The 26,352-nt window shown below is 40.2% G+C and overlaps 1 long non-coding RNA gene across 2 annotated transcripts in view; it reads left to right on the forward strand.

Annotated features, from left to right (window-relative positions):
- Positions 1-21,685, forward strand: part of LOC134760074 (uncharacterized) — a 104,391-nt gene extending 82,706 nt beyond the window's left edge. For both annotated transcript variants that reach the window (XR_010136961.1, XR_010136963.1), the window contains 2 exons: positions 14,343-14,519; positions 15,885-21,685. This is a non-coding gene — a long non-coding RNA (uncharacterized LOC134760074). The remainder of the gene's footprint in view (positions 1-14,342; positions 14,520-15,884) is intronic.
- The last annotated feature ends 4,667 nt before the right edge of the window (positions 21,686-26,352 follow it).

Genomic DNA, 26,352 nt, shown 5'->3' on the forward strand with positions numbered 1-26,352 from the left:
AGCCTACTGCCTCTATAGACTCCACCTCTGCGGGCAGGGCGTAGCTGAACAAAAGGCAGCAGAAACTTCTGCAGACTTAAACCTCCCTGTCTGACAACTCTCAAGAAAGCAGTGGTTTTCCCAGCACAGCATTTGAGCTCTGAGAACAGACAGACTGCCTCCTCAAGTGGATCCCTGACCCCCGTGTAGCCTAACTGCGAGACACCTCCCCAGTAGGGGCCAACAGACACCTCATACAGGCAGGTGCCCCTCTGGGACAAAGCTTTCAGAAGAAGGATCAGGCAGCAATATTTGCTGTTCTGCAATATTTGCTGTTCTGCAGCCTCCACTGGTGATACCCAAGCAAACAGGATCTGGAGTGGACCCAGGAAACTCCAACAGACCTGCAGCTGAGGGACCTGACTGTTAAAAGGAAAACTAACAAACAAAAAGGAATAGCATCAACATCAACAAAAAGGACATCCACACCAAAACCCCATCTGTAGGTCACCAACATCAAAGACCTAAGGTAGATAAAACCACAAAGATGGGGAGAAACCAGATCAGAAAAGCTGAAAATTCTAAAAACCAGAGCACCTCTTCTCCTCCAAAGGATCGCAGTTCCTCACTAGCAATGAAACAAAGCTGGACAGAGAATGACTTTGAGGAGTTGACAGGAGTAGGTTTCAGAAGGTTGGTAATTACAAACTTCTCAGAGTTAAAGGAGGATGTTCAAACCCATCAAAAGGAGCTAAAAACCTTGAAAAAAGATTAGACAAATGGCTAACTAGAATAAACAGTGTAGAGAAGACCTTAAATGATCTGATGGAGCTGAAAACCATGGCACAAGAACTATGTGATGCATACACAAGCTTCAGTAGCCGATTTGATCAAGTGGAAGAAAGGGTATCAGTGATTGAAGATCAAATTAATAAAATAAAGCGAGTAGAGAAGTTCAGAGAAAAAAGAGTAAAAAGAAACAAACAAAGCCTCCAAGAAATACAAAACTATGTGAAAACACCACATCTACGTTTGATTGGTGTACCTGAAAGTGATGGGGAGAATGAAACCAAGTTGGAAAACACTCTTCAGGATATTATCCAGGAGACCTTCCCCAACCTAGCAAGGCAGGCCAACATTCAAATTCAGGAAATACAGACAACCCCACAAAGATACTCCTCAAGAAGAGTAACCCCAAGGCACATAATTGTCATATTCACCAAGGTTGAAATGAAGGAAAAAATGTTAAGGGCAGCCAGAGAGAAAGGTCGGGTTACCCACAAAGGGAAGCCCATCAGACTAACAGTGGATTTCTCGGCAGAAACCCTACAAGCCAGAAGAGAGTGGGGGCCAATATTCAACATTCTTAAAGAAAAGAGTTCTCAACCCAGAATTTCATATCCAGCCAAACTAAGCTTCATAAATGAAGGAGAAATAAAATCCATTACAGACAAGCAAATGCTGAGAGATTTTGTCACCACCAGGCCTGCCTTACTAGAGCTCCTGAAGGAAGCACTAAACATGGAAAGGAACAACTGGTACCAGCCTACAAAAACATGCCAAATTGTAAAGACCATTGATGCTATGAAGAAACTGCATCAATTAACAGGCAAAATAACCAGCTAACATCATAATGACAGGATCAAATTCACACATAACAATGTTAACCTTAAATGTAAATGGGCTAAATGCTCCAATTAAAAGACACAGACTGGCAAATTTGATAAAGAGCCGAGACCCATCAGTGTGCTGTATTCAGGAGACCCATCTCATGTGCAGAGACAGACATAAGCTCAAAATAAAGGGAAGGAGGAAGATCTACCAAGCAAATGGAAAGCAAAAAAAGGCAGGTGTTGGGTGGAGCCAAGATGGCCGAACAGGAACAGCTCCAGTCTAGAGCTCCCAGAGTGAGCGACGCAGAAGACGAATGCTTTCTGCATTTCCAACTGAGGTACTGGGTGCATCTCACTGGAGATTGTCAGACAGTGGGTGCAGGACAGTGGGTGCAGCGCACCAAGTGTGAGCTGAAGCAGGGCGAGGCATCACCTCACCTGGGGAATTCCCTTTCCTAGCCAAGGAAAGGGGTGACGGACGGCACCTGGAAAATCAGGTCACTCCCACCCTAATACTGAGCTTTTCCGATGGTTTTAGCAAACGGCACACCAGGAGATTATATCCCGTGCCTGGCTCAGAGGGTCCTATGCCCATAGAGCCTCGCTCATTGCTGGCATAGCAGTCTGAGATCAAACTGCAAAGCAGCAGTGAGGCTGGGGGAGGGGCGCCCACCATTGCCGAGGCTTGAGTAGGTAAACAAAGCAGCAGGGAAGCTCAAACTGGGTGGAGCCCACCTCAGCTCAAGGAGCCTGCCTGCCTCTGTAGACTCCACCTCTATGGACAGGGCACAGCCAAACAAAAGACAGCAGAATCCTCTGCAGACTTAAATGTCCGTGTCTGACAGCTTTGAAGAGAGGAGTGGTTCTCCCAGCACACAGCTTGAGATCTGAGAATGGACAGACTGCCTCCTCAAGTGGGTCCCTGACCCCCAAGTAGCCTAACTGGGAGGCACCCCCCAGTAGGGGCAGACTGACACCTCACACGGCCGGGTACTCCTCTGAGACAAAACTTCCAGAGGAACGATCAGGCAGCAACATTTGCTGTTCACCAATATCCACTGTTCTGCAGCCTCCACTGCTGATACCCAGGCAAACAGGGTCTGGAGTGGACCTCCAGCAAACTCCAACAGACCTGCAGCTGAGGGTCCTGACTGTTAGAAGGAAAACTAACAAACAGAAAGGACATCCACACCAAAATCCCATCTGTACGTCACCATCATCAAAATCCAAAGGTAGATAAAACCACAAAGATGGGGAAAAAACAGAGCAGAAAAACTGAAAAATCTAAAAATCAGAGTGCCTCTCCTCCTCCAAAGGAACACAGCTCCTCACCAGCAATGGAACAAAGCTGGACAGAGAATGACTTTGACGAGTTGAGAGAAGAAGGCTTCAGACGATCAAACTACTCTGAGCTAAAGGAGGAAGTTCGAACCCACGGCAAAGAAGTTAAAAACCTTGAAAAAAGATTAGACAAATGGCTAACTACAATAACCAATGCAGAAAAATCCTTAAAGGACCTGATGGAGCTGAAAACCACGGCACAAGAACTACGTGATGAATGCACAAGCCTCAGTAGCCGATTCAATCAACTGGAAGAAAGGGTATCAGTGATGGAAGATCAAATGAATAAAATGAAGTGAGAAGAGAAGTTTAGAGAAAAAAGAATAAAAAGAAATGAACAAAGCCTCCAAGAAATATGGGACTATGTGACAAGATCAAATCTACATCTGATTGGAGTACAGGAAAGTGACGGGGAGAATGGAACCAAGTTGGAAAACACTCTGCAGGATATTATCCAGGAGAACTTCCCCAATCTAGCAAGGCAGGCCAACATTCAAATTCAGGAAATACAGAGAACGCCACAAAGATACTCCTCGAGAAGAGCAACTCCAAGACACATAATTGTCAGATTCACCAAAGTTGAAATGAAGGAAAAAATGTTAAGGGCAACCAGAGAGAAAGGTTGGGTTACCCACAAAGGGAAGCCCATCAGACTAACAGCTGATCTCTCAGCAGAAACTCTACAAGCCAGAAGAGAGTGGGGGCCATATCCACCATTCTTAAAGAAAAGAATTTTCAACCCAGAATTTCATATCCAGCCAAACTAAGCTTCATAAGTGAAGGAGAAATAAAATACTTTGAAGACAAACAAATGCTGAGAGATTTTGTCACCACCAGGCCTGCCCTAAAAGAGCTCCTGAAGGAAGCACTAAACATGGAAAGGAACAACTGGTACCAGCCACTGCAAAAACATGCCAAATTGTGAAGACCGTCGAGGCTAGGAAGAAACTGCATCAACTAATGAGCAAAATAACCAGCTAACATCATAATGACAGGATCAAATTCACACATAACAATATTAACCTTAAATGTAAATGGGCTAAATGCTCCAATTAAAAGACACAGACTGGCAAATTGGATAAAGAGTCAAGACTCATCAGTGTGCTGTATTCAGGAAACCCACCTCACATGCAAAGACACACATAGGCTCAAAATAAAGGGATGGAAGAAGATCTACCAAGCAAATGGAAAACAAAAAAAGGCAGGGGTTGCAATCCTAGTCTCTGATAAAACAGACTTTAAACCAACAAAGATCAAAAGAGACAAAGAAGGCCATTACATAATGGTAAAGGCATCAATTCAACAAGAAGAGCTAACTATCCTACATGTATATGCACCCAATACAGGAACGCCCAGATTCATAAAGCAAGTCCTTAGAGACCTACAAAGAGACTTAGACTCCCACACAATAATAATGGGAGACTTTAACACCCCACTGTCAACATTAGACAGATCAACGAGACAGAAAGTTAACAAGGATATCCAGGACTTGAACTCAGCTCTGCACCAAGTGGACTTAATAGACATCTACAGAACTTTCCACCCCAAATCAACAGAATATACATTCTTTTCAGCACCACACCACACCTATTCCAAAATTGACCACATAGTTGGAAGTAAAGCACTACTCAGCAAATGTAAAAGAACAGAAATTATAACAAACTGTCTCTCAGACCACAGTGCAATCAAACTAGAACTCAGGATTAAGAAACTCACTCAAAACCACTCAACTACATGGAAACTGAACAACCTGCTCCTGAATGACTGCTGGGTACATAACAAAATAAAGGCAGAAATAAAGATGTTCTTTGAAACCAGCGAGAACAAAGACACAACATACCAGAATCTCTGGGACACATTCAAAGCAGTGTGTAGAGGGAAATTTATAGCACTAAATGCCCATAAGAGAAAGCAGGGAAGATCTAAAATTGACACCCTAACATCACAATTAAAAGACCTAGAGAAGCAAGAGCAAACACATTTCAAAAGCTATCAGAAGGCAAGAAATAACTAAGATCAGAGTAGAACTGAAGGAAATAGAGACACAAAAACCCTTCAAAAAAATGAATGAATCCAGGAGCTGTTTTTTTTAAAAGACCAACAAAATTGATAGACCGCTAGCAAGACTAATAAAGAAGAAAAGAGAGAAGAATCAAATAGATGCAATAAAAAATGATAAAGGGGTATCACCACCAATCCCACAGAAATACAAACTACCATCAGAGAATACTATAAACAACTCTACACAAATAAACTAGAAAATCTAGAAGAAATGGATAAATTCCTCGACACATACACCCTCCCAAGACTAAACCAGGAGGAAGTTGAATCTCTGAATAGACCAATAACAGGCTCTGAAATTGAGGCAATAATTAATAGCGTACCAACCAAAAGAAGTCCAGGACCAGATGGATTCACAGCCGAATTCTACCAGAGGTACAAGGTGGAGCTGGTACCATTCCTTCTGAAACTACTCCAATCAATAGAAAAAGAGGGAATCCTCCCTAACTCATTTTATGAGGCGAACATCATCCTGATACCAAAGCCTGGCAGAGACACAACCAAAAAAGAGAATTTTAGACCAATATCCCTGATGAACATCGAGGCAAAAATCCTCAATAAAATACTGGGAAACCAAATCCAGCAGCACATCAAAAAGCTTATCCACCATGATCAAGTGGGCTTCATCCCTGGGATGCAAGGCTGGTTCAACATATGCAAATCAATAAACGTAATCCAGCATATAAACAGAACCAACGACAAAAACCACATCATTATCTCAATACATGCAGAAAAGGCCTTTGACAAAATTCAACAGCCCTTCATGCTAAAAACTCTCAATAAATTAGGTATTAATGGGATGTACCTCAAAATAATAAGAGCTATTTATGGCAAACCCACAGCCAATATCATACTGAATGGGCAAAAACGAAGCATTCCCTTTGAAAAGTGGCACAAGACAGGGATGCCCTCTCTCACCACTTCTATTCAACATAGTGTTGGAAGTTCTGGCCAGGGCAATTAGGCAGGAGAAGGAAATAAAGGATATTCAGTTAGGAAAAGAGGAAGTCAAATTGTCCCTGTTTGCAGATGACATGATTGTATATCTAGAAAACCCCATCGTCTCAGTCCAAAATCTCCTTAAGCTGATAAGCAACTTCAGCAAAGTCTCAGGATACAAAATCAATGTGCAAAAATCACAAGCATTCTTATACACCAATAACAGACAGAGAGCCAAATCATGAGTGAACTCCCATTCACAATTGCTTCAAAGAGAATAAAATACCTAGGAATCCAACTTACAAGGGACGTGAAGGACCTCTTCAAGGAGAACTACAAACCACTGCTCAATGAAATAAAAGAGGATACAAACAAATGGAAGAACATTCCATGCTCATGGGTAGGAAGAATCAATATCGTGAAAATGGCCATACCGCCCAAGGTAATTTATAGATTCAATGCCATCCCCATCAAGCTACCAATGACTTTCTTCACAGAATTGGAAAAAACTACTTTAAAGTTCATATGGAACCAAAAAAGAGTCCACATTGCCAAGCCAATCCTAAGCCAAAAGAACAAAGCTGGAAGCATCACGCTACCTGACTTCAAACTACTACAAGGCTACAGTAACCAAAACAGCATGGTACTGGTACCAAAACAGAGATATAGACCAATGGAACAGAACAGAGCCCTCAGAAATAATGCTGCGTATCTACAACCATCTGATCTTTGACAAACCTGAGAAAAACAAGCAATGGGGAAAGGATTCCCTATTTAATAAATGGTGCTAGGAAAACTGGTTAGCCATATGTAGAGAGCTGAAACTGGATCCCTTCCTTATACCTTATACAAAAATTAATTCAAGATGGATTAAAGATTTAAATGTTAGACCTAAAACCATAAAAACCTTAGAAGAAAACTTAGGCAATACCATTCAGGACATAGGCATGGGCAAGGACTTCATGTCTAAAACACCAAAAGCAATGGCAACAAAAGCCAAAATTGACATATGGGATCTAATTAAACTAAAGAGCTTCTGCACAGCAAAAGAAACTACCATCAGAGTGAACAGGCAACCTACAGAATGGGAGAAAATTTTTGCAGTCTACTCATCTGACAAAGGGCTAATATCCAGAATCTAGAATGAACTCCAACAAATTTACAAGAAAAAAACAAATAACCCCATCAACAAGTGGGCGAAGGATATGAACAGACACTTCTCAAAAGAAGACATTTATGCAGCCAACAGACACATGAAAAAATGCTCATCATCACTGATCATCAGAGAAATGCAAATCAAAACCTCAATGAGATACCATCTCACGCCAGTTAGAATGGCGGTCATGAAAAAGTCAGGAAGCAACAGGTGCTGGAGAGGATGTGGAGAAATAGGAATGCTTTTGCACTGTTGGTGGAAGTGTAAATTAGTTCAACCATTGTGGAAGACAGTGTGGCAATTCCTCAAGGATCTAGAACTAGAAATACCATTTGACCCAGTGATCCCATTACTGGGTGTATACCCAAAGAATTATAAATCATGCTGCTATAAAGACACATGCACATGTATGTTTATTGTGGCACTATTCACAATAGCAAAGACTTGGAACCAACTCAAATGTCCATCAATGATAGACTGGATTAAGAAAATGTGGCACATATACACTATGGAATACTATGCAGCCATAAAAAATGATGAGTTCATGTCCTTTGCAGGGACATGGATGAAGCTGGAAACCATCATTCTCAGCAAACTATCACAAGGACAGAAAACCAAACACCTCATGTTCTCACTCATAGGTGGGAATTGTAAAATGAGAACACTTGGACACAAGGTGGGGAACATTACACACCAGGGCCTGTTGTGGGGTGGGGGACTGGAGGAGGGGCAACATTAGGAGAAATACCTAATGTAAATGATTAGTTAATGGGTGCAGCAAACCAACATGGCACATGTATACCTATGTAACAAACCTGCAAGTTGTGCACAGGTACCCTAGAACTTAAAGTATAAGTTAAAAAAAAGAAAAAGGGGATGAGTGGAAGATGGATGCCAAGGTTGAGAAATGTTCAGATCAAAGATATTTTGCTACCTGTTGAAAGCTATTGATGCTTTTCTTAAAAATCCACAGCCTCTCAGTTTACCTGATTGACTGAATGAGACATGACTGAGGATTAAAAATTCACTGGTGTGAACAGGGTACCCAAGCCAACCAAGACAAGTTTTGGGTTGGGACTTATCAGGATGTCTGATATGTGAAAAGCTTTTGTAAAACTTTTTTTGTTGAATCAGAGAAGCTTGAATCCTTTAGCTTCAGATTCAGAAATGACAAGTCAAATGAGCTTGGACACAAAGTCTGAGGCCCACTTTATTGTATGCCCCTGGGTATAACAAAAAGCAGTCCCCTTTTCTTTCTCCCTCCAGGTATGAGAAGTATATGTCATTAAGTAACAGGAGGCTGTAAGGAAGTAGGGGAAGGGAGGGAGTGGATGGGAGTCTCCACTTGGAGGTGAGGTCCATGTAGGGGAACAGCTAGAGCTGTGCTACTGAAGGCTTTCTTACTGTCAGCTCCACTGGCTGGTATGCCCTGTCTGACTCTCTCTGCCTCACCTCAGAGCAGGGTACAGGACTCCTACATTCTCACAGCCAGGAGCATCCAAAAGCTGATGGGGCCTCATCCCAGTTCTGGCTGCAGGACACTTCCCTCAAAAGAGCATTGGCTGTTTCAGTTTATTTTCACCTAACTATAGAGAGATATAGAAACAGCATAATACAAAATGCTTGCCCTGTAAAATTTACAATCTAGCTAGTGATGTGGAATAGAGCACAGATGACAATCTATGGTCATGTAAAGTTAATGAGAACAGTACAGGCAGTCTAGTCCATACCTGCAAAGTACAATGAAGTCAATCAAGGAAGGTTTCTTGAAGGCATGAATTTTGGGTGCTGCTTTAGAGGGTGATTCAGATGGGAGCAGGGGATTCCTTGGGGGTCAAAATGGACATTGCCAAGGTCAAATGAGGGGAGTGAGGAGGCTCATCCTGCCATGGCACAGAGCAGCTGTTTCTGGGATGGAGGCAAAATGGGCTCTGGAAATACACTTCTAGCTTGGCTGGCCAAGTTCAAGACAGAAGTGGAAAGGGCATCAAGTTCTAGGCAAGGTGGCTATCACCCAGTATGAACCCTGAATAATGCTGGCCTGGTTAGGGTAGGGGAGATGTCTACATTGAGAAACAATAAAAGTAGCAATCACTGTGGAGGTTAGAATGTTGGCCTGGCTAAATGAGTTTAGATTTCAAATGATTGACACTAGGAAGCCTATGGAAGTTCTTAAGAGAGAAGTGACATCATGCAAAGGGGTCTAAAGAAGCCAATTCTAATAACTGTGTCCAGTGGGTTGAAGAGGAAAGAGACTATGTGTGTATGAGGGTAGAAAGGGCACTAGCTCAGGGGGTGTCTTTGTAGCCCAGGAGCACAGTTGTCCATCTGACACTAAAGCAAGTGTTTGCTGATTTGGGACCAAACCACAGGATTAAGCTTTCTGTTGTATTATAGTAGGCATCAACTTTTCAAGTTAAAAAAAACCGATGCAATCTATTGATCTCTTGCCTCAAGAAATAGGGTGGAAAAAAAAACATCATGGAGATTGTGGCTGCTCAGGGTCATCCATTATGCCAAATAAAATGTTTTTATAGGGCCTGCAGTTTGCTAAACATGACTGCTAGTACTCTGTATCCCTGCTAAAATAGAATGTTTATCCAGAGGGGATAAATGACCTCACAAAAAGGTCAATTGCGTTAATTAGGAGGGTCCTACTTTTGCTAGAGTTGGCAGTATTTTGGTAAAAAAATAACACTATTTTAAAAATAAGCCCCAAACAGTAAATTTACAGATCCAAGCAAGCAATGACTATATTCCATATATGCAATCAACCCATGTGTAGTCTTATCACCACACTGTAGCATGCAGCTGATTGACACTCAGCAGGGCAAAAAAGCACAAGTGGAGCCAAAGATGTAATGATGAGGGCCTCCAGTGCCTGTTTTTGCTTAGACTAGTGATTCTCAGCCCTGGTAGGGCATCCTAATATCCTGGGGAGCTTTTCAAAGATGGATGATGCAGGGCCCTTGCCAAAATCTGAATCTCCAAGGATGGAGCCTAAATGTATCTATGTGTGTATCATCTGCATACTGCTGGAGTTGTGAGCCACTGACTTAGATGGTGAAGCTGAAATGGTCTCCCACAAAATTGCATACGCTTGAGTGCATGCACACACACACACAGAGACACACACACACACACACACACAGAGACACACACACACACACACACACAGAGACACACACACACACACACACATATCTGGGATAGCCAATCAAGCTTGCCTATTTTTTCTTATAAACAGAAGTGTTTGTTCACAGATATTCTGGGAATATTGGGTTCTCAGAATCTTTACATTCTTCAACCATTGTAAGATCAGTCTCCAGGATTTTCCTAAACCTGAGTACTATTGCAACATAGGATTCCCAAACACCATGACCTTCTTACAGAGAAGTTTTCCTGAGAGTAGATGAACCCTCCCTCACTGTCCTGTGGGATAACTGGAAGGACAACCCTTCATTTGATTCTATCCTCTGCCCTGCAATATTCTCTGGAATCCGCATTCCTTCCTGATCCCTCTTCCAAGAAATAAGAATGGGGGAGGGAAATAGTCTCTGAGGGAAGAATCTTTGTCCCAGGAACCAAGTTACAGAGGAGCCGCTGAATTCCCTGAGGTAATCTCCATTGAATGAAAACACAAAGAGGGAGGTTAATTCAATTAGCAAGTGATGCCTTCTCCTAGAATAAACTTCTTGGACTGATTTGGGGAGGGAGCCCCGAAGACTGGTGCCCACACTGCAAACAGAGAAAATATTGGAAATGCTTAGAGTCTGCCATCTATCCGGCAGTGGCTGTTCACCTTAATATTATTTCTTGAAAAATGGCCAATGTGTTATACTCTCTAGGACACAGAGCTGTGGTCACAAGATAAAGTACACAGATAAGACATGGGGATATGGAAGGGATAAAAATACTCTTCAGGGAAATGGGGGTCTGCAGTACAAAGGTTGAGAGCTTTAAGGGAACATTTCACATTCTGGCTTTTAAGTACACTGAAAACACACTTCCTGAGAGAAATGCATCTTGAGAGTACACTCAGCGAGGAGGAAGAAATTCTTATAAGACAATTTTTGGGAGGAAAGGAAGGTTTTTTTATTCAAGTCAACATGGTGTTTTGCATGTAATAGAACCAGAGAAATATTTGTTAAATTGAAAGTTATTTCAGTATAGATTGTGGTCATGTTTTCATCCTATAATTTGAAAAATATCCTCAGAGTAGAGATGAAAAGGATCTTGATATTGTCAAACATCTTATCCAGAGCCCCAGTACTTACTCGATTCAGGTGGGATGAGCATCTCACTGAGGGTCTGGGATCTTCCTGCTGGGTCTTCCTTCTGCAGTGGACCCTGAGCAACCTTGAAGAAGCCCAAAGGCTTGGGTGATAATGGTTCGGAAGCCTTCGGCCTAGCACCTCAGTTTTTACAGATAAGTAAACTAAATTCAAAATGTGTGAGAGTCAGAGCCAACTGCTCTTTTCACCATATCAAAGTGAGGTTCTGCTAGAGGGACCCCTGTCCCTTTCTTTTCCACAGCTGTGGATATTTTGCCCTGGACTTGTGAAGCAGGAGTGCAGTGAAAAGAGTATGGGCTTGGGGATCAGTCAAACCTGGGTTTGAATGTTGGCTTTGCACTTATTCGCCCTGTATTCTGGGACAAATTATTTATTTATATTTTATAGTATATATATTTTTCTTTTATAAAGCTTTTTTGAGGTACAGTTGATATACCAAAACTGCATGCATTTAACACATACATCTTAATGAGTTTGGACAAATGCATACAGCTGTGATACCATCACCACAACCAAAGTATTAAACATGTCCATCACTTTGAAAAATTTCCTTGTGTTACTTCCGTGTGTGTGTGTGTGTGTGTGTGGTTTTGTTTGTTTGCTTGTTTTGTAAGAACACTTAACATGAGATTTATCCTCAACATATTTTAAAGTGCACAATATTGTGTTGTTAACTATAGGTACTATGTTATGTAACAGATCTCTAAAACTTATTCATCTTGCATAACAGAAACTTTATAATTTAGACAAATTATTTAATCCTACTGAGCCTTCACTTCGTTTATCGAGTAGGGATAAAATTCACATTTTAGGTCTTAGCAATGTGTAAAAAGTGCCTGGTGTGTGTGTTAACACCCTCTTTCAGGCAGGCAATGGAATATTTGAATATAGAGACGAGAGAGGTGGGGGTGCCATCATAATAGTGGGAATAATAATGATATATAATACTTAATACTATGCACCAGGTTCTACTCTTCGCATTTCACATAGTTTAGCTCATTTAATCTTCAGAACAACCCCATGCAGTAGGTACTATTCCTCCCCCATTTTACAAGGAATAATGCTGGGGCACAGATTGGTGAAACTACTTGCTCAAGGTCACAAAGCTAACGAGTAGGGAAGTTGGAATGCAAATCCTGATGTGGCTCCGAATCATACTCTCAATCAGGATAACATTTCTGCAAAGGTGCAGATAGAAGGCAAGAGAGGGCCAAAGTAGGGCAGAAATGGAGATGATGCATGGCTGGTTTGGGTGAAAGGAACATATAGACTTGGCATTAAAAGGCATCTTTCCATGGACAGAAACATCTACAGAGCAGGGAGTTCAGAATTCTAAAGCAGAGAAAACTGCGACCTCTCTTTCTCTGTCTCTCTCCAAATATGTATTCATTCATATGCTTCATAACAATGGAATGCATATACAATGGTGGTCTCATAATGGAGCTGAAAAATTCCTATCACCTAATGATATCGTAGCTGTTGTAACATTGTAGTGCAATGCATTACCTTTTTTCCATGTTTAGATACACAAATACTTACCATTGTGTTATAATTGCCCAGAGTATTCAGTATACTAACGTGCTCTACAGGCTTATAGCTGAGCAGCAATAGGCTACACCATAGAGCCTCAGTGTGTAGTAAGCCATACCATCTAAGTTTGTGTAAGTGCACTCTACGATGTTCGCATAATGAAGAAATCGCATAACAATGCATTTTTTAGAACATATTCCTGTTATTAAGCAGTACCTGATGGTACAGTTTATATATCTCTATCTATCTATCTATCATCTATATTTCAATACATCAAACTATCGTATATTGAGCACTTACTGTATGTCAGTACTTTCATGCATTCCCTTATTTAATCTTCACAACAGACTCCTGTGAGATAGGGCTTTTATCCAGATTTTAGGAGGTGAAATATCTTGCCCACCGCCACACACTTAATAAATAGTGGTGCTAGTATTTAAAGTAGCCAGTGGGCCTTTAATGCTGTGTGATCCCCAAGTGTTTTTTCCTATACTAGTTATGAAACTACTTTTCATACTCCTTCTTCACTTCCAAATTATTTTTATTTACCAACACTAAAATAGTGTATTGATGTCAATGGTTATATAAGTCTTCACTTGTGACCTCCCAGGCCCTATTCTAAGCTCACAAATGACATTTTAATATTTTCCTTTTCTAGGGAGAGCCTCTCCTAGTGGGCCACAGTCTCAAACTTCTTTAAACATACGACCTTTGCCCTATTGTCACTCTTTTGTACAGCACCACAGTGGGTCAAATTATCTCCCCTGTCCATAAACAACTGCACTTGTGAAGTAGAAATGACTATTAAAAAGAGTGGTGGGACTCCCTGTTGGGAACTCTAATAGGCTCGGCCAGGGACCAGAGAACATTACTATCACATCCATATGTGTCCTCTTACCAGGGTCAGCCTCATGGAAACAGGCACAATAATAGCTTCAGACAAAAGCCGGGGATGATATTGAACTGACTTTCCCAGGAGAATCCTTTCTCAGAAGGCCACCACATTCTTGATTAGAGGCAGCGAGTCAAAGAGGAGGAATGGATGTGAGGTTTTTTTTTTTTTTCATATTTAAAGCTGGTGAAATGAATTCGTATATGCTCTCCCAGGGCTCTTTTTTTTTTTTTTTTTTTAACTGAGCCTTTAGTTTGGTCACTCAAAGTGAGGGGCTCATCAAACACAAAGCCTGTTCCTTTCACTGTGAAGAGTGTAACAGAAAGTATGTTGTTATTGGTATCTGTTGTTTAAGCAAGACAGGCAAACTAAAAGCTCTGCAACATCAGCCACATCACCCACCTTCACTCTCATCATAGTTTTACAATTGCATGCTTTTTATTGGACTGATCAGAGGCCAGGTTTACGAAAACTTTTTAAAAGATAAAGCAGGTTATTTGCACCTGGATTAAAAAGACCACTTGTTTTATGCTTAGGATGCTAATGATGATGGAAAATAGAAACATCTTCATTTCTATGGAACACACGAAGTAATTCTGCAAGGACATTTTCTATGTGGATCCAGTTTTTTTTCTGTTGCAATGAATATAATTTTATTGTCGTGTGTCAAAGTTTATACTCCTGCTGTAAAGCATCTCTTCAACTTTAACAGCGTAAGTGAAATCACCCAAGTGTATGGCCTCACTGGTAATATGGCTTTTAAAATATTTAAGTCCTTCTCCTTTATACCCCTTGTCATTAACTGGTAAATTACTAATTTATTTCCTATTAGAATTTATATAGTTTGCAGCAATTAAGAAGAAAGGGATAATTGCTGACAAACCCAGGGCACTATTTAAATCACTTCCTTGTTGACAACATATTTCTCTTTCCTCAAACTGAATGTCACTGAAATCTGATTTGTACAGAACCCTTGTGGACGAGCATGCTGCACCTGTCACCTGGGCGCTAGCATTCTGCTAAGGATCAATTTACATAACCTCATTTAATGGTTCATAAATCATACCCATTAAGCCCAGCTAACAGGAACCAAGGGTTCTAATTTATGCTGCCTTTCATAGCAGAAAATTGGGAGGCTGGAGCCTGTGGATAAAGAACCCAGGTCTTGCCTTTGATTGTTGATTGTGATGGTAAATGTATGGATGATGAGAACAGATTTTCACTTTATTGATTTCCTGCCAAAGCACAGCATGCTTTATTGTGAAAGGGCGCCTTTTGGCAGCAATGCTAAAAGTGGCAGTTGTTTAGGAGCCCTTTGCCAAGATGAGGTCTAAGACAATACAGAGTGGTAAATACTAAAATAATATCAAGATGAAATGTTATTCTGTAAAAGAAAAAATCAGAACCTCTAACATTTTGGAAATCATTGACCTTTTCTCCTCAGTAGCACCCCTCCCCCACAAAAGCATGTGCATCCAAGAATCAGGACAAGATGGTTTTAAGAAATGAAAAAAAGCAATGTTTCTATATCCTGCCCTAAGTTACTTGCTGATGGTGGCTCATGCAAAATAATGCAGATGTCTAGAATCCTTCAGATAATGACATTTCAGCCAGCATGCTCTACTGGGCCAAGTCTGCAGACTCTGCACTCTCTCTTCTGCCATGTACTGCTTTTTGGTTGAAAATCCGGAAGCACCATTTTTCTTTCTATTTCATTTTTCCCTTTTAGGTCAAAATATTGTATCCAGCTATATATAGTTTTCTGCAAAATGCAATATATAAAAGGTCATCTTCTCACAAGTGCTTGGGCTGGATTTCAAAATAGCAAAAGTGGTCCTAAGATCATTTTCCAGATGAAAAACATCTCTTAAATATTGCTGAGGCATACTGATTCCCTTCTCTCATCTCAGTTCTGCCCTATAATGGACAATGTATATTCTCATTTTAGCTTGTTCTCAAAATCTTTGTTAAACATGGTGATTTTTTTCCGATAAAATGTAGTGCCTTCTTCCTGCTCCCCAACCCCCGTTTCTCTCCTCAATCCAGGCTTTTCTGAAACACTTCGACTTTTATTCCAGGTTGGATGTTACTGAGGATAGTCACTGACATGGATTACAAACACTGTGGACTCTGCCCCACCCCATCTTTAAATTCTGAACCTGCCCTGTAGAATATTGGTTGGAGCCACGCAAGGCAATGGAAGCAAGCTTGGCAATCACTTCTGTCTGCTTTTCTGTCCAACGTGAAGTGTCTACTGCTTTGTTACACCGATCCTTCTTCATAAGAAAAAAATCAGTGATATCTACATCTTCTCTGCTATTTGAGTTGGTTTATCTATAGTTAAACAAACCCTACAGCTAGTACTATAAACAGAATGTAAGTAGACATCTGGAGTTTTAGTGTATCCAGAACAACTTACCTCCACTTTTCTGGTAACAGAACCCTCTTTTCCCACGGGACCTCATTCTATGTGATGATGACATTGGCCCTGCTCTCCAGCACCATCCAAAGGGATTGGTTCAGGAATGGGCACTGGACATGACCCTAGGAATTATCTGGAATTGCTGTCAGGAAAGACCAGTCTGTTCTCTGGAGTTATTAATCTGGTAGTGAATAGAGTCTGTCCAAGAAAGGGAGGGAGAGTGGCAGAACTTCACCAATGTCATTTGAGCCTGTGGATCCAGCCATATCTAAAATTAGAGGCACCTCTGAACTTGCCAGCTTAGTGAATCCATAGATTCTACCCTTTCTCTTTTTTATTAAGCTAAATTGAGCTGGGTTTCTGTCATGTGAAATCCTAAAAGTTTGACTTAATTCAGAAAGAAACTCAATACAGAATAATTGAATAAGTGTGGAAAATTGAGCTTTTTTATACTGGGAGTGAAGATCCAGATTCCAGTCATGACATTGTCTGTAGGTTGCAGTTTTCTCATTTTTTTAAAAAAAGGGCCATACTAGAGAATGTATAAGGCCCTTCAAATCTACTTTACCCATTCATTTATTCATTCACTTACTTATTTAAAAAATGTTTAATACAGACTATTGACTGGCACTATAGTAAGCACTAGAAACACAGAAATGAACAAAATAGAAAAAAAATCCTGCCCTCATAGCACTTACATTCAAATTAGTAGTGACAGATAGATAAATAATTAAACAAGTATCAGGAAACAGTTGAAATTTCAAATCGTGCTTCAGTTATCTATTACTGTGTAACTTCATGACTTAAAACAACAAGTATTTGCTATTTTTCCACAATTCCATGGGTCAATAATTAGGACTGAGCTCAGCTGAGAGGCTTTTCTGCTGATCTTGCCTGGGGTCACTCATATGACAGCAGTCATCTGGCAGCTTGGCTGAGGCTGGAAAGTCTAAGATGGTCTCACTCAAGTGCCTGGGGCTTGATGCAGGCTGTCTGCCAGGCCTCTCCCTTGATGTAGGCTCTCATCTTTCAGTGTCTAGCCAAGCATCCCAAGACAGCAAAGGCAGAGTCTGCCAAATCTCTTGAGGCCTAGGCTTTAAAACTCATAAGCATCACTTTTACCACATTCTATTGGTCCAAACTAGTCACAAGGTCAAATAAGATTCAAGTGGTGGGAAAATAGATTCCACCTTTTTCTGAGAGGAGCTGCAAAATATGGCCGTGTTTTTCAAACCACCATAGGTAGGGTGGCCAGAGAAGTCCTCACTGAAAAAAGTGGTCTTTGTATAAACTCCTGAGCTATGCCTGTATTTGGGGGAAGACCATTCCAAGCACAGTGAATGAGTATAAGGACCCAAGGTAGAAGCAGGAATGTATTAGTTCATTCTTGCATTGCTATACATACCTGAGGCTGGGTAATTTATGAAGAAAAGAGGTTTAATTGGCTCATGGTGCTGCAGGATTTACAGGAAGTGTGGTGCTGACACCTGCTTCTGGTGAGGCCTTAGGAAGGTTACAATTACGGCAGAAGGCAATGGGGAGCCAGTATGACACATGGCGAAAGTGGCAGCAAGAGGGGCGGCAGGAGGTGCCACACACTTTTAAACAACTATATCTCACATGAACTCAGGACGAGCCCTCAGTCATTACCAAGGGTATGGCACTGAGCCATTCATGAAGGATCCACTCCCATAATCCAAACACCTCCCACCAGGCCCCATTTTGAACACTGGGGATTACATTTCAACATGATATTTGCAGGGGGAAAACATCCAAACCATATCGAGTAGGAGATGCAGGAAGCAGAGGAAGAAGGCCAGTGTGGTGGAATAAGCAAGGTGGAAAGTAGGAGCCTATGAGCTCAGAATGATGATGGGGAGCTGGGCCTTGTAGAGGGTTTTAAGGCCTCTGCCTTTGAGTCAAAGGAGAAGCCCCTGGGAGTTTGAGCAAAGGAGTGATATCATTTGACTTACATAGTGGAAAAGGGTCACTCTAACTACTGGGTTTGCAGAGATTAAATGGGTCAAGAGCAGAAGAGAGATCAGTTAGGAGACTATTGCTATGAAACAGGGAAGGGAAGAGAAGATGGTGACATAGCCTAGGTAGCCGTGGTGGCAGTAATGAGAAGTGGTCTGTTTCTGGGTATATAGAATTAATAGAATTTGCTGATATAGGGTGTGAAGGAAAGAGAAAAGTTGAGAATTAGTGTAAGGTTCTTAACTTAAGCAACTGAAAGAATAGAATTGCCATTCATTGCAGTGATAAAAACTATAGGAGGAGCAGTTTGGGGAGAGAGGATTGGGAGCTTTGTTTTGGACATGTTGCATTTGCAATGTCTGACAGGTATATCAGTGGTGCTGTTGAGTAAGCAGTGGATGTTTCATCAGATTATTGTGAATGTCCACTCTAATAGCTTTGAAAAGTATGATCATCTATGCAAATACAATTTTTAAACCATATTCCTATAAACACAGTAGAGCCCATGTGTTTAAGTCGGCATTTTCCAAAGGGGTGTATCCAGCTGTTATAGGTTTCCAGGTACATCTGCCTATATATTTCATAAGCTTTTAAAAACTCGCCAGTCACTCTAAAAATTATCATATTGCAGGTTTTTTTTCATTGTCACTCTTTAAAATCAGCATCTGTTGATTTTTTTTTTCTTTTAAAATCCTCCTTGTCCAACTATTTCTTTCCCTAGACTTAAATGGGAAAGAAAAAGTAAGGTGAGCCACTGAAGCATTGTGTTACAGAAGACAAACCCTGCAGAGGGTAGAGATTTTTCATAGAGATTTGGTACTGTGGATTGTGGCTTATGGGTGCTTATTCTGTGCCAGACTCTTGATAAGCACTGGGGATATGGAAGTCAATAAAATAGTACCTAATCTAAAGGGCTCACATTGTGGTGGAAAAGACAGGTGGTAGTAGATGATTATAATATTTAAAATTATTACAGCTGTGGTAGAAACATGCACATGGAGCACAGGAGATGGATAACTTGCCAAGCCTGTGAAAGGGTCTAGTTAAGGAAGTTTTCCAAAAAATACAATGCCTGAACTGAGAAAGGGTAAATGGAAATTAGCCAAGGGAAGTGGGTATTTCATGCAAGGAGGATGGCTTAATCAAAGGCCCAATGACAAGTAATCTTGTGTATTTAGGAAACTGTAGTTCAACACAATAGAACCAAAAAGTTGGAGACAGGTAGTAGCACAAGGAGCAACTTAAGAGGTAGGCAGGAAGCTCACCATGGAAGACCTTCTGTGCCTTGGGAAGACCTTGACTTGTATCCTAGAGGTGATTGGGGAGACGTTGAAGGTTGAAAGAAAAGGAATCAAATAGTAAGATTTCTATATGGGAAAGATCACTGTGGTGATTGGATTGGGGTGGGGGTGAAGGTGTCAAACAGGAAAGTGAATGGTGTTGCTACAGTGACCCTGAGGAGAGAGGATGAGATGGGGTGGGAGGGACTGCTATACAGAATGGAAAAAAGGGAAAGAACCAAGAAATATTTAAGATACAAAACTGTTAGGACCAAGTAACTAATGGGAGCTAGGGGCTGAAGGAGAGAGTTTCAGTGGATATTGGTGCCACAAACTGATACAGAGAATTTGGGAGAAGGAACTCATTCAGGGAAAAGGAGATGAACTCAGGTAGAGACAAGGGTGAGTTGGGACATCCATGTGCAACCTTTATTCAGTCTGTACAAAAAGCTTGCATTTGAGACTTAAAATGGTGAATAGATTTGCCCAGGGTTACCCAGAACCAGGATTACCAACTCAGGCCTTCTTGACTCTAGTCATCACCATCCCCTCACCTCAGCCTGTAAGTACATTCAGCATCTTGAAGGTTTTGCAGAGCTAGAATAATAATATGATGATTCATCGAATACTCATTCAGCCCCTAAAAATCTTAAGTTGCTCTGGTAACCCAAAAGTGAATTGGAGACAGACTCTATCCACCAGAGTTCATACTATATTGAGAGATAAGAGATGCAGATAAATTATTATGATACAGTATAAAAAAGAAGTAGAGAAAAGGAGTCACAGTGTTATATCAATTTAGAAGAAGGAGAAATTATCTTATGCAAAGACACTTGTGAAGTGTGTAATGCTAAGTACTAAGCCTTATGGATATCCAAGCATACAACACTTGTGGTACCTATGCTCAATGGTTATTCACCTCAAACTTACGGTAACTGTGGTAGGTCTCAAACAACATGTGGAATTTAGATACAAATGCAGGATGCAGATGGGGGTGGGAAAGGCATTCTGATTAATGGAGCCCAGGAAGAATAGCATGGAGATGGGAATACTTCCCGGTGGCTTTGGCAGGTGAAAATGCAGGAATGCAGAGCTGCTGGATTTAGCTGGCATGGAAGGAACATTGAAGGAGAAGAGTGAAAAATGAGCTCCAACAGTGGTTTGGAGCCAGTTTGTGGAAGATCCAGAATGCTAAGGAGTGGGCTGGCATGGGCAATGTGTTTCTCACAGTTTGAACTCTGAATTTCTTATCACACACAAAAATAAAGGAGGACGGATAGTAGGGACTAGTTTCAGTCTGTGAGTTATATTTACTATTTCAGAAAGTTTAAAACATTAGTCTTTTTTTTTGCTTTTGGTTAGAATTATGTATCACCTTTTCCTTAGGGAAACTGGTTAGATCATGTTGGGAAGAAGCTTGGCTTGGCTGTTGCTGGCTTCATAGGCATTTGTGGGATGGGATTGGGACACCTGGCTGTGTTATCCTATCAACAGGCTAGCAGTCACTGCAGAGCATTTCACAAGCAATAGCTTCATTGCTTTTTCACATTGTAGGTTAATTATTTTACATGATTGTGCAACTCTGATAGCCATTGGTTATTCATGAAAACTTGACTCGATATTTAAGTAGAAAGTATGCCAACACTTACTAAATGCTGTTTGTTTGGTACATAGCTTTCAGAACATGGTGTCCACAGGCAGTGTGGATGTTGTCCAGGGAAGTGAGTGAAAGAGGTCCTTAGTGGAAAAAAGATTAGGTAACACTAATATATGCCCTGCCATGGGGACATTTCATAAAGAAACCTTTTAACTTAAATTGATTGCTTTTAGTTTAAGAGTAATAATGAAAGATATTGATCCTTTATTGTAATTCTTGTTGGACCTCGATGAAGCATAAGTTATAAATAACAATGTCCAATATGTCTGATTTTTTAGTTGTTACATAGTTTTGGTATCTTAGGGGAGAAAATAGGGAGGAAACAGTTTTCCTGCTTTTGATTTTGATCTATGAACAATTTCCTAGAGTCACTAACCTGATGGAATTACTTTTCAAGCTATTGAAACTTTCAAAGGTCATAAATATATAACACTAGGGGATTAACTGATATATTATGGAACATCTGTAATGAGAATACGATATAGCCATTAAAGATGATTTTGTAAAACATTTATTGAGTGAACAAATTTAAACTGCAAAACCTTGGACATTTTATGATTACATTTTTTATAAATGTGTATGTGTGTGAATATACAAATACATGCTTCAGAAAAACAGATAATTTTTAAAGGTAGTTATTTCTAGGTGGTGAAATATAGGGGCTTTATTCTAAAAATGTATTTATATATTATATATTTGTATATAATGAGCATGCATTTGTATAATTTTTACTGCTTGACACAAAAAATTAATGAAGAAGACATTAATATGGTAAACTTACCTTTCACACCAGCTATCTTAACTTTGGCTCATCAGGCAAGGTAAATTAAAAGAAAAGGCAGCCGAGACCCTCCCAAGTGGTTCCTTCAACCACTGTGTGTGACAGGGGTCTGAGGAGTACCTTTTGGCCATCTTGCATCTCACATTGAATTCTTTTTTATAAAACATCCATTAACATCATCAAGGACTGGGGTTCAAAGAAATCCAATTTATGAAACCTGATCTAGACATTTACAAAATTGCAAATCACGGTTATCGAAAGCCTTCTAGAAAACGCCTTGCAACAAGACTGATTAAATACATTGCAGTGGGGAAGGAAGGGCTGGAAAAGGTGAAGGAGATGAAGAATTTTTAATGAAAATTGTAATTGAGGAATCTGGAAAATAGAAACCCTTTTCTTATTGTACTTATCTTAATCTTATAAACCGGAGAAACAACACACCAATAAAAGAGATTTGGTTGCATCTGCTAGATTGAACTGTTAAAAACTTTTATTTAGGAAGCTTTGTAATAATAAGAATTAACTTCCCTCTCCCTTTGCAATAGAAGCACAGTTTTAGATTTAGATATACTGCTGGTCTTCTTTACTCATGACCTTATTCTCTTGCTTTCTGACAAATCTAGAGAGTATAGTTATGGGTTCCTTTGAATGAAGAGGCTAAAGAAGTACCTGTATTTCTCAGGAGTTGAGTGATACTTTGGAACAATGCAGAAATAAGTTGCATATGCTTTATCCTTACTCTCGTGGCATTCACTTAGGGCATTAGCACTATATTTGATATCATCAAATAAATAACATTCTATATTCATACCGATATTATTTTATTAATGTTGATTGTTCTTGATCATGGAAAATGCAGTCTTTCTCTTTAGGGAAGGATTTTTGGTCAGCTGATCTTGTGAGAATGGAGAGGTTTAAGAACAATGATGTCTGTGTTTCCTCTTTTAAATCAAAGTAGCCTTGATGTCATTTAGCAATTGGATTATATGAAAAATCCCAACACGGCATAGCTCTTCTGTTGAAATTGGATTGATTTCTTTAGAGACCATCTGATCTCAACAGCAGTCTGTAAAAAATCCTCTGGACCTCAAAAGGAACTAAAATTAATGGATTTTTAAAAACCTAGGCTGTCAGTTTTTTTGAGCATGTAAAGACCCCTCCTCCCAGTAATTTGCATCTCAAAACAGAAGTGAAAGTGTGCGTGTCTATACATATAAAAACCTAATACTTCACTCTTACCTTGTGCTGAACTTTTTGATTTCTCTATTTACTAAAGAGAATAACCATATTTTCAAACATACTAAAAAATGTTTTGAAATATCTCACCAGCTCCAAATTCCAAAGTTCTGTGAATTGCATATACTTTTTAAAAAATGAAGTACATACTTTTGTATTTTTTGTTTTGTTTTGTTTTTTTGAGACAAGATCTCACTCTGTCACCCAGGCTTGAGTGCAGGCAATCATGGTTCACTGTAGCCTTGATCTACCAGGCTCAAGCAATCCTCCCATCTCAGCCTCCTGGGTAGCTGGAAGTATAGGCATGTGGCACTACAACTGGCTAATTTTTGTATTTTTGTAGAGACAGGGTCTCATCCTGTTGCCCAGACTGGTCTCGAACTCCTGAGTTCAAGCAATCTGCCCGCCTCGTCGTTACAAAGTGTTGGGATTATAGGCATGAGCCACTGTGCCCGGCCTGCATACTTTTTAGAAAAGGGACTATAATGTGCCTTTCACTCTTGTAACGTGCAGAGACTCATTAGGTATCCTTCCACTCTACATTAAGACTCTAAATTGAAATGCATATGTCCTTCTCTTAAAGCAACTTGAAGTCAAAACATGAAATTTTGAGACATTTACTATAAAGAGTGATTATATTATATTAATAATTTGAGTTACAAAAAGATTTATTATAGTTTTTAAAATTTGTTACCTTCTCTAAAAATTTTAAAGCAATTTAATTTGGAAACTTTTTGTACTTTTTAGAAATACATATATTGTGTGAAGCAACATTTCCCAAACCTCCATTTTTTGCATACCACTTTTTTTTTTTGAGAGGGAGTCTCACTCTGGCACCCAGGCTGGAGTGCAGTGGCACAATCTCGGCTCACTGCAACCTCCATCTCCTGGGTTCAAGCAATTCTCCTGCCTCAGCCTCCCGAGTAGCTGGGGTTACAGGTGCCCACCCCCATGCCCGGCTAAATATTTTTTGTATTTTTAGTAGAGAGGGGGTTTCACCACGTGGGCCAGGCTGGTCTCAGATTCTTAAGCTCAAGCGATCAACCTGCCTTGGCCTCCCAAAGTGTTGGGGTTACAGGCGTGAGCCACTGTGCCCAGCTGCATACCACATTTTTTGCCATATCTGTGCATCAGTCGTTTGTTATTTGCATTATGGTTTTCTTTAAAAGGCCGTTAAACCAAGTCACTTTTGTTATTGTTTTTTAACTTAGACTCATCCTAAGAAATAATATCCATGAAATTATGGGTTTGATTATGTTCATTGTTAATTCTTCTGATATAAAATAAAATAAAGATATAACCATTAAAATAATTATTTTCATGCATATACTCTCAGGAACCAATGATATACATATTCTAGTTTGGGAAATGCTGGCATTGAGAAGCTACTTCTGTATCTCCTTGCTTTTCTTCAACGGTAACATGAGTTTTCTTGTTTGCAGGTGGCATATGTGGGTAAGCCTTGTCCTAAACCTTCCACAGTTAACTAAGAGTTGCAATTCAGTCTGCTGTCTTTGGGCTAGAGGCCCACAGTGAGGTCTTGGTATAAAAGACCATATTTCCCAGCATTCCTAGAGTGGGCTCTGCACACCACCAGCAGTTCTCCACACCTGCAGCTTCTCACTGCTCAGGACAAGGAGTCCCAATTACTTGGACAAGTGTTTCACTTTCTTATGGTGATTTTGGGTCTATATGGAAAACTAGAGTTGCTGGCTTTTCTAGATCTCTGGAACTGCCTTGTATTTCTTTTAAAATGGGTTCAAATGACCTTGGCAATATGTATCAAAAGCCTTGAAAATGCACATGTTTTTTGACCTGGCAATTCCACTTCTAAGACTCTATTCTGGGAAAGAATCAGACATTTGGACAAATATTAATTTATAAGGATGTTGACTGCAGTATTGTTTATACCAGTGAACATAAGGAATGTGAGAAATAATCTGAACTATAGGAGATTGATTAAAGTGCTGTACATACATGTGATGGTATATTATGAAGATATTTCAAAAATCAACTTAAAGTATTTACAAAAGTGTTCATGATATAGCAAGTAATATATAAAGGCCAGGGAGGGATATGGGAACTCTCCAAACTTTCTACTTATTTTTCTGTAAACTTAAAACTGCTCTAAAAAATAAACTCTATTATTTTTTAAAAACTATGTAAACTATAAATAAATAAATGTTACAAAGCAGTATGTTTTGTATGATTCCTATTTATAAAGCCAAAAGACTACATTTTGTATATATATATATTTTGAGACGGAGTCTTGCTGTCACCCAGGCTGGAGTGTAGTGGTGCAATCTCGGCTCACTGCAACCTCCACCTCCTAGGTTCAAGTGATTCTCCTGCCTCAGCCTCCCGAGTAGCTGCGATTACAGGCATGCACCACTGTGCCAGGCTAATTTTTATATTTTTAGTAGAGGCAGGGTTTCACCAGCTTGGCCAGGCTGATCTCAAACTCCTGACCTCAGGTGATCTGCCTGCCTTGGCCTCCCAAAGTGCTGGGATTACAGGCATGAGCCACCACAACTGGCTTATATTACCAAAATATTAATAGTGGTTTTCCAGTATTACAAATGATAATGACTTTCTTTTTTATATATTTCTACATTCTTCAAATTTCCAAATGATAAGCATAGCAATTTTAAAATCAGAAGAAGAAAACTAGACAAGCAATAAATATTATTTTTTAAAAAGTAGAGTGGTAGTAGGGTTGGAGAGACTATGTCCTGGGTGGCTGAAAACTAGTCCAGACTTTAGGGACCAAATGGAGAAAACTCAGGACTGCGTGAGCCCTGCCACTGAACTTAGTGAAATTTATCAAGGGAAAAAAGGTCTTCAGAACGACAAGTTATAATTCCTAGAGGAATCCTTCAGAATGTCACAGTACTCTAAAGACCAGGACTCTATTTCAGCTCACCTCATACCATCTGCAGTATCTTAATCTATACCATCCTTTCCTGCAGTAAAGAAGGTCTCTTTAAGGAGATTGTCCTGGGCAGCAAGGACAGTCTAGAGAGCTAGGAGCCCACAAGCAAGAGATGGATTTTTAAAGTCTTGCCCTGGGTTTAAGGGAGAAACTCTAGTTTCCCTCAAGGATGTTCCCATTGGTTCTTCTGAGAAGGAATGAAGGCCAGGGTTTCTGGCAGAAGCCCTGTTCAGAAATGATGTTTTTTGTCTTTGATGCAGA

The sequence above is a fragment of the Pongo abelii genome, chromosome 15 (genome assembly GCF_028885655.2).
Source record: "Pongo abelii isolate AG06213 chromosome 15, NHGRI_mPonAbe1-v2.0_pri, whole genome shotgun sequence".
Lineage (NCBI taxonomy): Eukaryota > Metazoa > Chordata > Mammalia > Primates > Hominidae > Pongo > Pongo abelii.